The 14,748-nt window shown below is 47.4% G+C and overlaps 2 long non-coding RNA genes across 9 annotated transcripts in view; one reads left to right on the forward strand and one right to left on the reverse strand.

Annotated features, from left to right (window-relative positions):
- The window catches only part of LOC118175668, a 34,154-nt gene extending 22,424 nt beyond the window's left edge, over positions 1-11,730 (forward strand). For both annotated transcript variants that reach the window (XR_004755077.1, XR_004755076.1), the window contains exon 2: positions 9,657-11,730. This is a non-coding gene — a long non-coding RNA (uncharacterized LOC118175668). The remainder of the gene's footprint in view (positions 1-9,656) is intronic.
- The window catches only part of LOC118175667, a 66,704-nt gene continuing 58,472 nt past the window's right edge, over positions 6,517-14,748 (reverse strand). For 3 of the 7 annotated variants that reach the window (XR_004755073.1, XR_004755071.1, XR_004755075.1), the window contains exon 8: positions 14,080-14,729. This is a non-coding gene — a long non-coding RNA (uncharacterized LOC118175667). Of the gene's footprint in view, positions 8,071-14,079; positions 14,730-14,748 lie in introns of those variants that run through there. The other 4 variants (XR_004755074.1, XR_004755068.1, XR_004755069.1 and 1 more) reach the window with 2 other exon arrangements.

The following is a 14,748-nucleotide window of genomic DNA, read 5'->3' on the forward strand; positions in this document are numbered from 1 at the left end:
AAAGAATGAATTTACAGCTCTCCAAAGAACCAGCAGGTATGCCCACAGCTAAATAATCATCTCCTGTATGCTAGTGGAGATATCTTGATATTGTGATCTGCACCAGCTTGGGTTTTGTGCTGTGCTCTGTAGTTTTGGTGACTGGTAATGTTTTTGGGTGAACAACCTGGCGTTGTACTTTCATCATTTTAGAGCCCTGGGTTCATAAATGAGTGTTTGTAAATCTGTACCTTCCAAAGCTTTTCTAACTTTGAAGTGCGTAGAAATATTTTGTAACTATCTAGCTACCAATGTTTCAGCAATGCTGACTTATGGCCAGTTGCTTGCAGGCAGCAAGCACAGATTTAAGTGCCTTGAAAATACATGTAACAAGGCTGTTGCAAAGCAGGGTGGGCTGAGCTGGGCGTGAATGTTGGCTGCAGAGGAGTCGTACTGCCTTATACCACCTGAGGTTCCGACCTGGTGGGCTGCAAACAGAACTGGTGCTTTTGACAACCAAGAGGCATGGGCACGGTCCCATCGAGGGGTGCTCTGTGCCCCCGTGAGGCCGGCGTGGCAGGGAAGCGGGGTCAACACAGTGAATGCACTCTTCTTCTTGTCCGTCTTCTTCCCTTTGAGTAAACCTGCACCTGGAAGGAAATGCTGCACTTCCCTTATCCAAATTAAAGTATATCCCAGTACAGCCTCCAGAAATCATCTCCCCACAGAATGACTTCCCCATGAGCTAAAGAGATGGCCAAATGCTTCTTTTATATTAAATGAAATTCCCTACAACTTCACTATTCCGGGCGTAGCTGTGAGTGTAGACAGCACAGCTGAGCTATCACCTGGCAGCCAGGAAGGAAAAGAGGTGAAAATAAAAGAGAAACTGAGTACATAGATTGTGGCGTCTGACCTAAAGTCAAATGAAAGCGAGCAGCAGGGAGCAGTCAGCACAGGCAGTGGGTTGCCATATGCAGCAGATTCTCACCAGCCGGTCCCGGTGCTTGCTGCTTGCAGTCTCTAGTGTCCCTAAGTCTGTCAGGGCCAAGGCAAAGGACCGGCCTCAGTATGCCCACAGGAGGTGCTCTGAGTCCAGCTGAGGTGAGCGGGAACCCTACTGCCCACAGCAGGGCTGGTAGCAAGGCCTCCTGCTCGCTGACAGGACTCCAAAGCAGGATTTCCCCTTTCCTGAGCATTTCTCGGCACCCCTTGCACTTGAATAGCAATGGTAAGCCTGGAGACTGGTGGAGCGTTAGCTGGCAAAGGCTCGTTCTCATTAAAAGTATCCTTTTGAAAATTGGCACCAGGGCTTCTAGTTCACCCCGGGAGGCCTTCAGCCAACTCTGTATGAAGAGGGGGCCCTGGCTCAGCCTCCCTCCAGCACCAGTGGAAGGAGCAGGGATCTTCTGGTGGGGCGATGGCTCCCTGTGCGACTTACACACCTGGCAGCCTTTTAACCACGTATATCACTCAACTTGTAGATGTGTTTGATGGCTTTATCACCAGATGTCTAAAACCTGCAGGTACAAAGCTGCTCCTTTGATAAGTCACGGAGTGGCAGTGGGCACCACTGCGGTCCTTTACAACTCAGCTGTTCTGAGGGTTGCTGTGACCCTCTATGTGGCAGGTGAATCTGGGTTTCTATATAACCTGTTCTTATGGCTCTAAAACATCAGCGCTGTTAGAGACACCAGCTCAACTTCCTGTGCCAAGCCCTGTCTAGTTGAACTAATGATAATTAACAAATGAGGGGGTGGTCCTGTGACTTTTACTGCTCTAAGGAGGCTTCTGGGTTGGACCCCAAACCAGCCACCATTCCCAGTGGTTATTGAATCTGTGTCTAGCATGTTTGGGAAACAGTTTCAAAGCTGTTGTTGTGAAATCAAGCTGAGATGATTTAAAAAAAAAAAAAAAAAAAAAGTCATGTAAATTTTACCAGACGCAGCATTAAGGCTTGGCAGGTAGGTTCACTAGTAATACAGGCTTCATTTTTCTGCAGAAGATGTTTCTGCATTCTGCACGAAGACCAGCAGGATAAGCAGGGAGCAGTGCAGTCCGAGGGAGCGAGGTCACCGTGTTAGTGTGGGAGAGGAGTGAGGGTGCCTGGGCTCAGCCTGTCTTGGGGGGACTTTCTTCTTTCCTTCAGCTTGCCCTCGTAACCAAAATAGGCAGTTTTCATGAATGTGTGATGGGATTAGTTAGGAGTAGCCAAAACATATATCAATTATTGTATCTGTTTTCTTTCTCAGAGGAGGCTTCCTTTAGAGACATGTGCCTCTTCTCTTGTAATCAAATCCCACGTGCGCTCAGTTGCTGGTTGAAAATTGATTTGCACGTGCTGTGCTTTAATTGAAATAGCCTGGTTTGTCAATATTAACTGATTTTACTGGGTGAACATGGGGCACGGGTGTTCCTGGACTTCCAGAGGCTCCAGCTGGCAGTGCACACAGGTCCCATGCCCGCCTTAGGAAGTAGCTCCTGTCCCTGCAACCTCCCCAGCAGGGATTTCCTCGGTCATTAAAGAGGCAGTTGTATCCTGAAAAAAAGGAGCTTTCTGGTCCTGTGCTCCTCTGCTTGCTCCTCCCTGGGGTCTGGATACAATCTGACCTTCCTGAAATTAGTATGAATTAGGAATAAATCTTTGCTGGAAAGGTGGAAAAGTGCAGTGAAAAAATCTCCAGGATAGGTACGCTGTGGATAATGAAATGTGAATTTACGTGACCACCCATGGCTGATACATATTTTATGGTTGAGTTCTTCTTTGTGATGAGTCCACAGCTAGCAGTGCAATAGTTTCTGTAATAAGCTTCAGATTTCTTGTGAGGACTTTGTAAACGCCTCAGACATAAGTGAACTAATCCCCCAAATGTGCATATTAAACGAATGTAAGTTGTTACCTGAAGCCCCATTTAGGCTCAGTAAGAACTAAGCCCAAAGCTTTTTAAACACACACAAATGATAATAATTAGCTCTGGTTTTAATGTTAATAAATTCCGATAATATCCCAACTATTGTAATACACGTAATCAGTAATGGTGAGGAAATCTGGGGAATAGGTACAAAAACTGTAATAGAAAAAAAAATCAGAACCCAGACTTGAGGTGAGTTGTTGGGAGTGTATGACCACGGGAACAGTCCGGTATTCTTTCCACTTGTTGAGCCTCAAAGAGCAGGAAAAGGGGGAACACAGCAATACTGGTTAGATCCACTAAAGGCTCCGGGTCAGCGGCGTGCTTAAGCACATGCTTAACTTCAAGCGTATGATTAATCACATCCCTGGTCCACGGAGTAATTAAACTTGTGCCTAAGTACTCTGTGCAGCACAGCTCCAGCCTGCAGGCGTACTCTGCATACTGTGCCTGAGAAAGTGGTGAATCAGAAAGTCATTTTTGGCTGGAGTTTGGAAACGAGCTTGAAAGAGCTGGTTCGGCACCCAGGTCTCGTATTTGAATAGCCACGGAAAAGCTGCTCTTGTTAGCAGAGCACTGTAAGTAGCAAGGTGTGGCCATTTACTTTATGGTAATGCCTTAGTTTTGTTTAAAGTGAAATTATTTAAAAAGCCCTTTTGCTGAGCAATTTCCTGCTGCTCTCCTGCACTTTGCTTTCCTCCGTGCCAGCCAGACCAGGTTCTGTTCCAGGAAAGCCCGAGCTGGGCAGCCTCTGCCTGGCTGTTTCCCTCCCAGCTCGCTGCTCGCAGCACAGGAGATCCAGGATGGGAGGCAGCGTGGGCGGGTCGATGCCAGCAGCGTGCCTGCCTGTCCTGTGGTGGTCAGCCCGGGCACAGACCTGCAGCACACGCTCAGCTGGGACCCGGCGGGCATCTGTGCACAGCTACCTGCTGGCTGGGCACCTGCCGACCTGCAGGGCCCCAACCTCCGCTCGCGCCGCACTAGGAACCCGAGCAGCCAGCCGATGGCCGCGCGCTTCACCTGGTCCTCGGCAGGGCTTTGGCCTGGACCCTTCCAGTCAGTCCTGGATCTGGTTTGAAAGCCTGTGTGGGCCAGGGGCCGTTATTAACAGGCTGTTTGGATGTGGCCGCCTTGTTTTGGTGGCTGGGAGACTTCAGGCTGGGCTGGTTGGCCCCTGCACTGTTTAATTTACTAGCAGTCATGAAGCCGCTTTCAGCCAGAGCTCCTCCCCTAGAGCTCTTTCCTAGCGTTCTCCCTTCCTGTCCCCTTCCTTGTGCCAACCAGTTTAATGCATTATTAGTCTTCACACCAACAGCTCCCTTCTCGGTTGCTTTGGGTTTGTTTTGCCAACGCGTTCCTTTGGCCGTGCCATCTGACCCCACAGCACTGCCATCCTCTCTTGCCACTCAAGGTGGGTGTAATGTGGCAGCACCTAGAAGACTTTTTGATGACTAATTGTTTTATTTTATATACTTAATGACAGTTAGGTGCTTTAGTTTCCTTGTTCTGTGAAGCCTCTGCATATAAATGCTCACAGGGCATAGTCACCATAATGAGGCAAGTCAGCGCCGTATTAAATGCTACTGTTTGAACTATTGGCTCCTACGTTGCTGAAAGGTGGGAGGGTAGTTTTCCAAGGAGACTCCATGGAAAGTCTGTGTAATGTGTTTGATTATCCAACCTTGTTATTTTCAAAGGGACCAGTCAAGATTAACAGGGCCTAAATGTACCATCCCCTAAAAATAACTCCGTCTTTCCAGCTCCTCTACTGATGTTGGTGGCAGGGCTGGGAGAGAGGAGGAATGATGCTCCAAACTGAAGGTTTCAAAGGAAATGAAGATGGGGTTTCAAAGGAAATGAAGATGGGTTCTCTTCCATTAGTGCCCAAGGGTTTGTTCGTTGTAGGGTCCCAGTGCAATGAGGACAAGGAGCTCTGAGCTCTGTATGGAGGCTGGGCAGCTCTTGCTGCTGAGACAGTGGCAATTGGGATGTCTTCTGGTAATTGGCAAAGTGGGAGGCTTCCTGAATTTATCTGATGGGTGTATTTTTATTTTCTTCTGGATGAAGGAGACTCAGCTAGTATGGTGGCTTCTGCAGCACGCTTGGGCTTGCACAAAGGACAGCCCAATCAGAGTCATAGTTTGTGCTGGCAGCACCAACGCTAATAAATGCCACTATTAGTAACTTGTCCATGGCTGAAGGGATTTCCCAAATGCCAGGTGCAATTGTGCTGCCTCTCATGGGGGCAGGTCTGGCTTGGGATGGACTGGACCACACTTAGTCATAGATTTGTCCTATTTCACTGCAGAGTTAATATTTTCTCGGGGACCTTTCATGTAATTTTCAAGATGATGATCAACCCAATCTTGGTTTTGAGAGAAAAATCTGACAAAAGCCTCTTTTCAGAAAAATAAATCCCGTAACTGTTTTCTGGAAGCCAGCACTTCTCCAAAGCAGCCCATTCATTTCAGGGCCATGTTGCTATCAGTTGGTTCTTGGGGCTCTGTCCACTGGTTCCTTCACCTGCTGTCAGCTCCGGCCTGGGACGTGTGGAGTGCACAGTCCTTGGAGCACTGGTGTGTTTTCTTCCTGTTCTGCCAGCTACCTAGAGTCAGCTGTACTGCAGCTAAAACCAGAGGCTGAAGCTCTTGTCTGGGCTGAGCAGGATAGGCAGCTGTTGTCAAAAGGGCCGGAGTCTCTCCTGTGTGTGGGGGGGGTGTTTTTCATTTGGTAATACCAGTCTATTCCAGCTGAGGATCTGTCCCTTTGTTTTGTGTATAGGACAATTTGTTTTCAATTTTTGTTTCTGAAAGGAAACCATCGAGACGAAATTCACACTTAAAAAAAATTAAGGGAAACAGCCCTTTGTCCGTTCCTAACAATCCCCCCTCAATGACTAAAGCTGGAAGAATTCTAGAAACTGCAGTCACTTTATACCTTCGGTTTGTTTTTGTGTAGTTCTTGCATTTTTTTGAGTTTCAGGTCCAACACACCAAAAAGACTTCGGTCCCAAATCCTCCTGATAACCTCAGTGTAGCCCAGAGATTCGCGCTCTGATGATTCAAGTCTGACTGTGCCTCGTCTGGCAGGGGGACTGGGGCAGCAGAGAGCAGCTTGGGCAGTTGGTCCCTCTTCCAGCACACGCAGCCTTGTGCTGGCTTTGCAGTCCAAGAAGGAACACGTGAACCCTCTGCAAAGGGGCTTTCCTGGAGCAGGACACATTCATCCTGCTGTCTGCCCTGGGCAGGGGCTCCTCGGTTGTCTTCTGTGTCAGCACAACAGCAAGGGCTGCAGACCTGGTCCTTGCCTGGGGCTCCTTCCGACTCCAAAGAGCTGTTTATTGTCATTCCAAGAAATAAAATAAAAAAGAGAGAACTTTTTGAAAATAATAACAGCATGCATCTCATTTTAATTTTAGTCCTAGAAACTACTTGATGTTCATTACAAAGGAATTGATTCCTTAAATGAATGAAGCAGCCATGAGTGCTGCTTTCAGTGGGGAACTGCTGACGCTCTGACTCATGCTTTGCTTCTTGCAGGATCTGGCTTTTATGCTTCATTTAGGACACCAACGTCATTAGCATTCAGAGGGCTCCTGCTTTTTTTTATTATACTGCTGTTATAATTTTTTTAAAGATGCAAATAATATTTGGTTCAGAATCATGGCTCGTGTTTTATTACCAAATGGGAGCATAATGCTTGCTTTCATTTGACTTTCAAGCCTTAGAAGAAATTCAAAATGAAAATAAGGTGTGGCTCTGTGCAGTGATGAGGGGATCTCAGGAATTTTTTGGATGCCAGGTTGGCTGCTTCTGTGGAGTGTCATCTGCTGATAGAAGGGGTGACGTCGCCTTGTGTTACACTTTGTGGACCTTTATGACTGCCCCAAACCTCGGCATTTCCATTGCATGCAAAACAGCTGCGCCAGCCTGCCGCCCGTGTCCCTGGAGATGGCATGTTTGAACGGCAGCAGCTCCAAACAAGATGCTGCTCTGCACAGCTGAACGTGGCAGCTCAGCCTCATTGTTTTGGAGCTGAATGCTAGCGCAGCAGTGAGCGAGGGAGTCCCGCAGAGTGCTTAGGCTGGGAAGGGGAAGGGGGAGCTGTGCCCTGCGAGATCCCTGCTGGATCGCACCTCACAGGTCCCCAGGGATAATCATCAGTCGTGTTCTTCCTAGCCTGTAACTGGAGCGGGGAAAGGTGCCCTTTGCCGAGGGACAGGACATATTTAATGTAAGCAAAAAGAAATATAGCACTGAAGAGTCCTCGGTTGCTGGCTGTGCTACAAAGGCCCTGGAAAGCCCTCGAGGCGCTCGCCAGCTTGCAGGGGTGCATGCAGGTCCACGGCGGGGATGGGCCCATCCCAGCACCCTGCACGGAACGCTCGTGGAAACAGCAGGGCAGAAGCACATGTGGGAATCTGCCTATGTTTTTTTTGAGTCCACTTCCACCAAAATTTACATTACTGATGAATTAAAAGGAAAGTGTTGCTCCTTGCCCTAAGGATGTGCTGGGTTGGGCTGGGATTTCCAGGAGGATTTGTAAATGAGGGTTGAAAATTCCCAGCCAACTACTTGGCACCTTTTTAGTAGGAAACCTATAGATTCCTTTCAAAGATTGCTTAAGTTGAAAGCTGTTGAGAAATCAGTAGTAATTAGCTAATTAAAATCCCAGCTTTATTAATAAATCAAGAGCAACTGCTCCTGCAATTGGGCAAGCAGGTGTGACCTGCTCCCACTGCAGCTGGGCAGCTTGGCACCCCGGGCTGCTGGTGCACGAATGCTGGGTGCTGGTCGGGTCTGGGGTCCCTGTGTGTCCTGGACACGGTGCCAGGGCGCTGATTGTCCACGACACGTGTGCTTGCAGGTGAGGCATTGCTTCACTTTGCCCCAGTGGTTTGGGGCACTTGAGGGTTGCTTGTGGCAATCTATGGCAGGATTTGTTTGATGGCATTTCTGCCGAGTGACAGACGAGCCATCTGGCGTTACGCTGAAGTGCAGCACGGCGTTTGCTGAGGAGGGAGCCTGCAGCGATGACAAAGCAGTTCCACACCTTCCTGTCTGTGTCACGGCTGGTCACCATGCTCGGGGTGGCTGCGGGGCTGTCCAGCAGAGACGGCACAGCCGTGCTGGAGAGAGGAGCTCGTCAGACCTCTGCCCTCCTAGGGACCTGGAGGGGACTGAGCGGCAGCAAGAAAAATGAGGGACTTTCAGGGGCAGCTGTGTTTTACTAACCCAGTCATAATGCCCCTAAAAATCCTTATTGTTCTTGCAATGGTCAACTGTGACCTCCGGCATGGGGAGGCCTGGAAGGTAAGCACGAGCGCCTGGGGCAGGGCAAGCAGGAGGGCAGGCGTGCCCTCGGGAGGGAAGGCTTGCTTGCAAGCCACGGTAGTGTTACAGGCTGGGGAAAGTTTGTGGTGGAGGGGATCGCAGCAGCCTCGCTGTCGTGGGCTGTGGTACGGAGGGTGCGTTTCTGCGTGAGGCTCAGGGCATGAGACCTGACAGGCAGAGTGGGTTAAACGAAACAAACTTTAGTGCTTTCCCTCCCTGTCGTGTCTGTCTTTTGTTTTCCCCTCCCAAGAGTGAAATGCAACTGGAGATATTCCCAACCCGAGACACAGCCCCTGCCAGAGCTGCTCCAGTGGGAGAGGTGTTGGCTGTGAGCAGGGGCAGGGTGCGCCCAGAGATCCACCTTCACTTTGCAGGGCGAGTGATTCCCCTGGCTCCAGGACAGCCAGCCACGGGAACCTGGCTGCAGCATCACCGCCGTGCTTGGGCAGCAGGCAGCACCCACCGCTCCACTGCTGGCCTTGGGCATGGACTAATTAACGGCCACTGTGGGGACAAGCTAATTAACACCCACTAAGCAGCCTGCCCGTGTCACTGTACCCATTTCTGCACAGCTGCTTGCTTGCAGACAGACAGACTCTGTCCTGCCAGTGCTCCTGCTCATGCCCCTTCCTGCAACCTCCCGGGACTGTACTCCCATGACTGATTTCTGTCAGAAGTGCTTAAAAAAGTTGTTTTCTCCAGATTCCAGGACAGTGATGTGTGCTAGCTTATTTTATCTCATATATATTTTTTTTTCAGTATTTATTCTTTTCATGTTTGTGAGAGTTGGTGGATTTAGACTTAATGCCATTCTTCATATTGCAGACTGCCCTCCGTCCTGACTCCCCATTTTACTTCTCTTTCAGCTGAACTGCTCCAAGTCGTTGCAGATCTCTGCTTGTTCTTATCACCTCTTCCTGAGCTTTTTTCCTACTCTAATTTTTCAGATCAGACAAGGATGTAGTAATTGCATGTGGAGAAGCAATTTGTTAAACAAAACTCTATAATATTCAATTATTCAACATCTTTATGCATTCTAACACCTCGTTTGCATTTCTGAGAGCTTCTCTATGTTGAGTAAAAGTTTTTATTTTCATTGAACTCTGCAACAATGTTCAAAGCTTTTATCCTTTAATAACTGCACCTAGGGGTATGGATAGTCAAATTAATCTGGCCCCACCACAGCAAGTCCCTTTCCCAGTGTCTGGTTGGATTAGTTGTTACCTTTTTTGAAAAGGCTTTGTTTATCAATTAATTGATATGTTTATCAATTAATTCTGCTTTATATGCCTGTGCCAATAGATTACAACTGCATGCATTTTTTTTCCTACGCTGACTGCACAGACTTGCCTTTACACATCACTTACCTATCTTTAATTGGGTTATATGGCTCTGGAGCAAGAATTACTCATTTGTTATTTGTTATTCTCAGGAACATTCCAACTGCTTTTCTTAAGGCTGAATTCTTTGTAAAGGAGAAGTGACTAGAAACCCCAAACTGGGTCCCAGGTCTTGCTTAACTTTGTAAGGCACACTGACATACTGACGCTGCTCCAGTTAAGGTATGGTATGAATCAGAAACTCTAACAGCCGCCGTGGAATGAGTGTGTTCACATGAAGTCATCCTGCAGTGACTATTACAGAATAGTCAACTCCTCTTTGTAAGCAAGCCCCAAAAGAGAATTCTTGTCCCAGCGACTGTGTGACTAGATAAAAGATAACGGGCACAAGAAAGGCACCCTGCTATCAGCTAAGGATGGGCGCTGTTCGACTGGCTGCGAACAATGAAACTTGTGCTGCTCAAGGCCACGCAGGACTGTCCCGGGAGCGTCCTTCCTTGCGGGCTGATTCCAGGAATGTGGCACTTTTGGAATGGTTTGTTTCAGGACTTTCTGCTTTGACACCTGTGATTGCTGAGACTGGCCCATCATAGGAAACCCCAGACCCTCTGCTCCTCTCCACCGGGATTTCCTCTCTTAGCAACTCCAGTGTCTTCACCTGATACTGAAGGAGGATGGAAGAAATTGAATGTTTCCTTTGGCAAGATGTGTGGATGGAACTAATCTGTTTTCAATCTGATATCTACCAAACCAACTAAGTAGAATCACCTCGACTGCTAACAGGTTGGAGAACAACAATCTACTCTTTGTACTGAAAGCAGGAAGATCTGGAATGGGGTTTTGTAACATTTTTTTGATATGATCCTATATTACAATTTTTATATTTATTATCTGCACCTTTATCTGCACTCAAAATAAGAATGTTTATGTTAAAATAAACATTTTTACTCTGAAATACTGGAATGAGCCTGCCCAGCTTCTTCCTATCTCAGCTCAGCCCCTTTGAAGAGAATCAACTTGTGGATTTTAAAGTCCGAAGGACCAGTCTGGACCTCAGAGGATGCACACAGAGCGATCAATGCAATTCATCCTGAAAACAGTGCCCTTATGAACGGATCTTTTTCTTATGTGCTATGGGAACTCTGCCTATATAAATGTCTGATAAACTGTTCCAGTGTTTTCTAACCTTGTCTTGTACCTTATGGCAACCCAGAATTTCCCACTTATGCCTCTTATACAGCTACAGTGGAAGAAACCCTTCACGTATGTGACTGCATATGGTGAATAGGAGAACAAGAAGGTTTGGTGTTAACTTTTATACTATCTGTTCTCAAAACAGCTCTATTACACATCTCCTCCAGTTGTCTGTCAGAGTGGAGAGCAGGCACAGCAGAGGTCCGTAGGGACACTTGGCTAGGGACTGATAGGCAGGAGGGATCCCACATATCCTGCGGGTGGGATCCAGCCTGCCCCCCCCCCCCCCCGTTACACCATAGGGAATTTTCAGCAGCCCCGTGAGACCATTTCTTAGTGCCCAGGCTAAGACACTAAGATTTCAAGGACAAACTTGGCTGTTCTTTCTGAAAGTTCTGTGTCATTTAGCACTTCCAATCTGGCTTGGAAAAACACATAAATACAATAAATATGTTTTGAAAAGTGTATGAGGCAATCATGTTGTTTTCAGAGTCAATTTCAGGTGTTGCTATCAGTTTCTACTGTGCTTAAGCATTGCCCCAACCTTTCTTGGAGTTGCCATCCCTAGAATATGCTAGGTAGTATGAACATTAGGATAGAAGCCACCACAACAAATCAGCGTGGTACTTGCATGCAGATAAATCTGCATGGATAACAGAGTAGCTGCTAAGCTTGAGCCACCACTCACGTTACTTTGCACATCCTTGGAAAGCACACAGTGACAACAGTAGTACAACCACCCACCAAGAATAGACCCAAAGGAGCAAAGGTTGCAGAGTGAGGGAGTGAGGTCCCTACCGGGAAAAATGAATTGTTCTTCAAGTACAAGCGATTCTGTTAGAGTCTCTCAAACGCTGCTGTTCCAGGCTGCAAGGAGTCTCGCTGCAGGGGACTCGCTTTCTGAACTGCCCTGTAATGTTATCAGCTGCTTTCAGTGCACAACTCCTGTCTGGAATAATTTAATGTGGTACATTCAATCAAACAGAAATTGTATGCCAGCCACATGATCTGAATTAGTCCAGTGCAGGAAATAACATTTTGCAGGCAAATTTGTTGCCTTCTTTCAGTGGAGCCCTTTAGTGCTTTGCTGTAGTTCTTGATGAATAGCTGCTTCATGGAGGAAATATGGTTATTATGGCAAACTTTCTTCACAATGTTTAAACATTTAATTTTCAGCAAGCCTGAAGAAATCCAAGCTCTCAAGGAACCTTTAGCTTCAGGAGATTATTGTTGGGCTTTGTCTTTTTAATTGTATCAGAATTGGCCATGTTTATGTAAGGGAACATTTGCAGGAATTGGTGGGAAGGAACAAGCAATTTCTCTGGTGAGCCAGCCAGGCCAGCCTTCTCAAGGATGGACTTTGTTCTGGTGCCCAGTTGGTATTAGCTGAAATTTGGTTGCTATTTGGTGCTTTTTAAAGAGAAATAAAATAAAAACAAAACAAAACCCTGCAAGATGAATAGACTTCCTGAGTTCCGCATTAGGCACCCAAGTTCATCAGCTGATTTTGGATAGTATGACTTGTGTACATGCCTCTGCAACATCAAGTCTGAAAACTTTCCTGTGGCATTGTAGCAGGATTTTGTCTTCTGAACCAGGAAGCCATGCAGAAATTCCTCATTACCGAGGCTGATGCTGTATTATATGCAGCTTTTTTTGTTGTTGTTTTGTTTTTTTAAGTACATGCTCTTTCCTGCCTGGTAAGGATATAAGAAAAACGATTCATGGTTTTCCAGGTAAATAATGCTGTTGGTAGTTATGCATTAAATCCCATACTATAATCACTGACAGTCCTCCCACTGTTTGTCATTGTGCCCTTGACTTGACGTGGTGTGACAAACACTGGAGGGATCCTTCATGAGCAGTCACCTGCAAAACTTTACCTGTTATTTAAGCTGATCCTCCTATAAACCTCCCTGCTCTGTCTGCATGCAAGATCAGATTGGTTCCTTCTCCAAGCTCAACAGGAGCATGTTCACGTACAAGGAGTGAAAGCAGAGAAATTCAGAGCTGTGGCAATCCGGTTTATAAACTAGGTAAGCCCATGGAGATGGACACAATGCATTTATTAGTCTGCAATTAAGGGAAGGCAATGAAGTTTTCTCTGCACACCCCCAGACTCCTCAGGCTGCTCATCAGCCTCATGAGAGAAACTGAGCATTACAAAGCTTCACTGTGATCCTGAATCTGTGGATGAGCAATTTGTTTTCCCTTAAACTTCCTGTGACTTTGGCTGAGCGCTTTTAAAGGGAAAAATTGAAGAAAGATTTATTGGTTTCTACAGCCTGCAGTTTACAAATGTACTCCATGTTCATCCACTTCTCCCGCAACAAACTGACATGTCATAATTAGTGCCCGCATATACAAGAAGCACTTTTAATCATTACTTAATAAAGTAGAACAGAAATGGACTAACAGTATAGCAGGGACCAAAGACCTTTCCAGTGCTCCAATACACGGGACAGGGTTTAGCCATCAGCCTGTAGGCACAAGAGCCGTTACAGCTTCGTACTGCACTGGCCAGTTCCAATATGTGCTGATGTTTATGTCTGGCAGCACAGATGCTACTTGTAGTACCATGCTTTTGCTCCATGACAGATGAGAAGCAAATCCATGGATTCCAGTGCTTGCACTTCCAAGTAGTTAAGGCTTGCTCTTAATTGGGGAAAGGAAGCCAAAGGAAATCATGTGCATTGGAGTCAAATACCATTTTTAGGAGTGGGAACTGCATGAGTAGTTCAACAGTGATTAAAATAGCCGGGGACCAAGGCACCCTAATGATTAATGGTCTCTTTCTGTGAGCTGAGGACATGTCCTACAGAATCTGGCCCTCCTCAGAGATATTCACAAAGTACAGTTTGGCTGAGCACATTTTAAAGGCATGAGCAAGAATTGGTTGGTTAGTTCTTATTTTCCTTTATGTTGTGGATCATCTATGTCATGTGGCTTGAATTATTAGCTCCTATTTCTGAAGTGTGTGGTACATACAAGTAACTCTAAACCAACCTGAACCAGGGCAGGCATCGGGAGAGCAGCCTGAAGACATTACAGTGGGTGCTGAGTCCTGCACACTAAGCTGCAGTTGGAACAAGACCTAGACAATTATTTTAAAGTCTTTTTTTTTTTTTTTTTTTTTTTTTCTGACTCTGCTTGCTCACCTTTAGTGACTGTACTATGCATGTCCTAAAGCCCTGCACAACCCCGTGGCCAGGTACCAGCTGTGCCATTGAACGGTGGCTTTCCTTAGCAGGACCCAGGCAATATCCTGCAGGCAAAGCCTTTTGGCTGCCCCTGTTCTCTCTGCTGGGAGCCCTGTGTCTGTGGGCATGGCTGGAGGGCAGCTCCCACAGCCCAGCAGGGGGCTGCAGCAAATGTGGGGCCAAGCCCCGGGGCCCTCCTGCTTCAGCAGTACTTGAGTGGGGCTCGGTGTGGCACGGAGGGTGCTGGGGGAGGCTGAAAGGCAGGAGGCGAGCTGGGGGCTGCGTTATGCTCCACCCTCACTCGCTGTGTGGCAAGGAGCACGGGCTTAACCTCTGTGCGCCTCCCACCCTGGCTGAACCAGAGATAGGAACCTCTGTCTGTCTCAGTGGGTTTCTGCGGTACTTAATTGATTTGTGCTGCTAAACAGCCTCGTAATAAATGAGTACAAGGTGTTAAAGAAGGATGAGCTAGTGGGAAAGATCCAGCTGAGACAAAGCTTAGATAGAAAACATGTGCATGCCGAGCAAGAGTGCACCCTCTCCCCGTTCCCACCCCTGGCCCCGCACAGGGTGATTAATGCTTTACAGAAACACTGGCTTGTTTTCAGGCCTCTGTCGTGTCCTTGAGCATCTCTGCGGCCTGGCCATCCAGTGGGGTTTGCTGCTGCCGGAAGAAGGCCAACCAAGAAGCTGAGTGTCCCCAGTTCATGTACCCGCCCTTGTCCAGTGTCATGCTGACACCACCAACTCGCCCAGTAGGGATGGCTTTTCCTGCTCAGAAACAAGGCAA

The sequence above is a fragment of the Oxyura jamaicensis genome, chromosome 18, assembly GCF_011077185.1.
Source record: "Oxyura jamaicensis isolate SHBP4307 breed ruddy duck chromosome 18, BPBGC_Ojam_1.0, whole genome shotgun sequence".
In the NCBI taxonomy this organism is placed as follows: Eukaryota; Metazoa; Chordata; class Aves; order Anseriformes; family Anatidae; genus Oxyura; species Oxyura jamaicensis.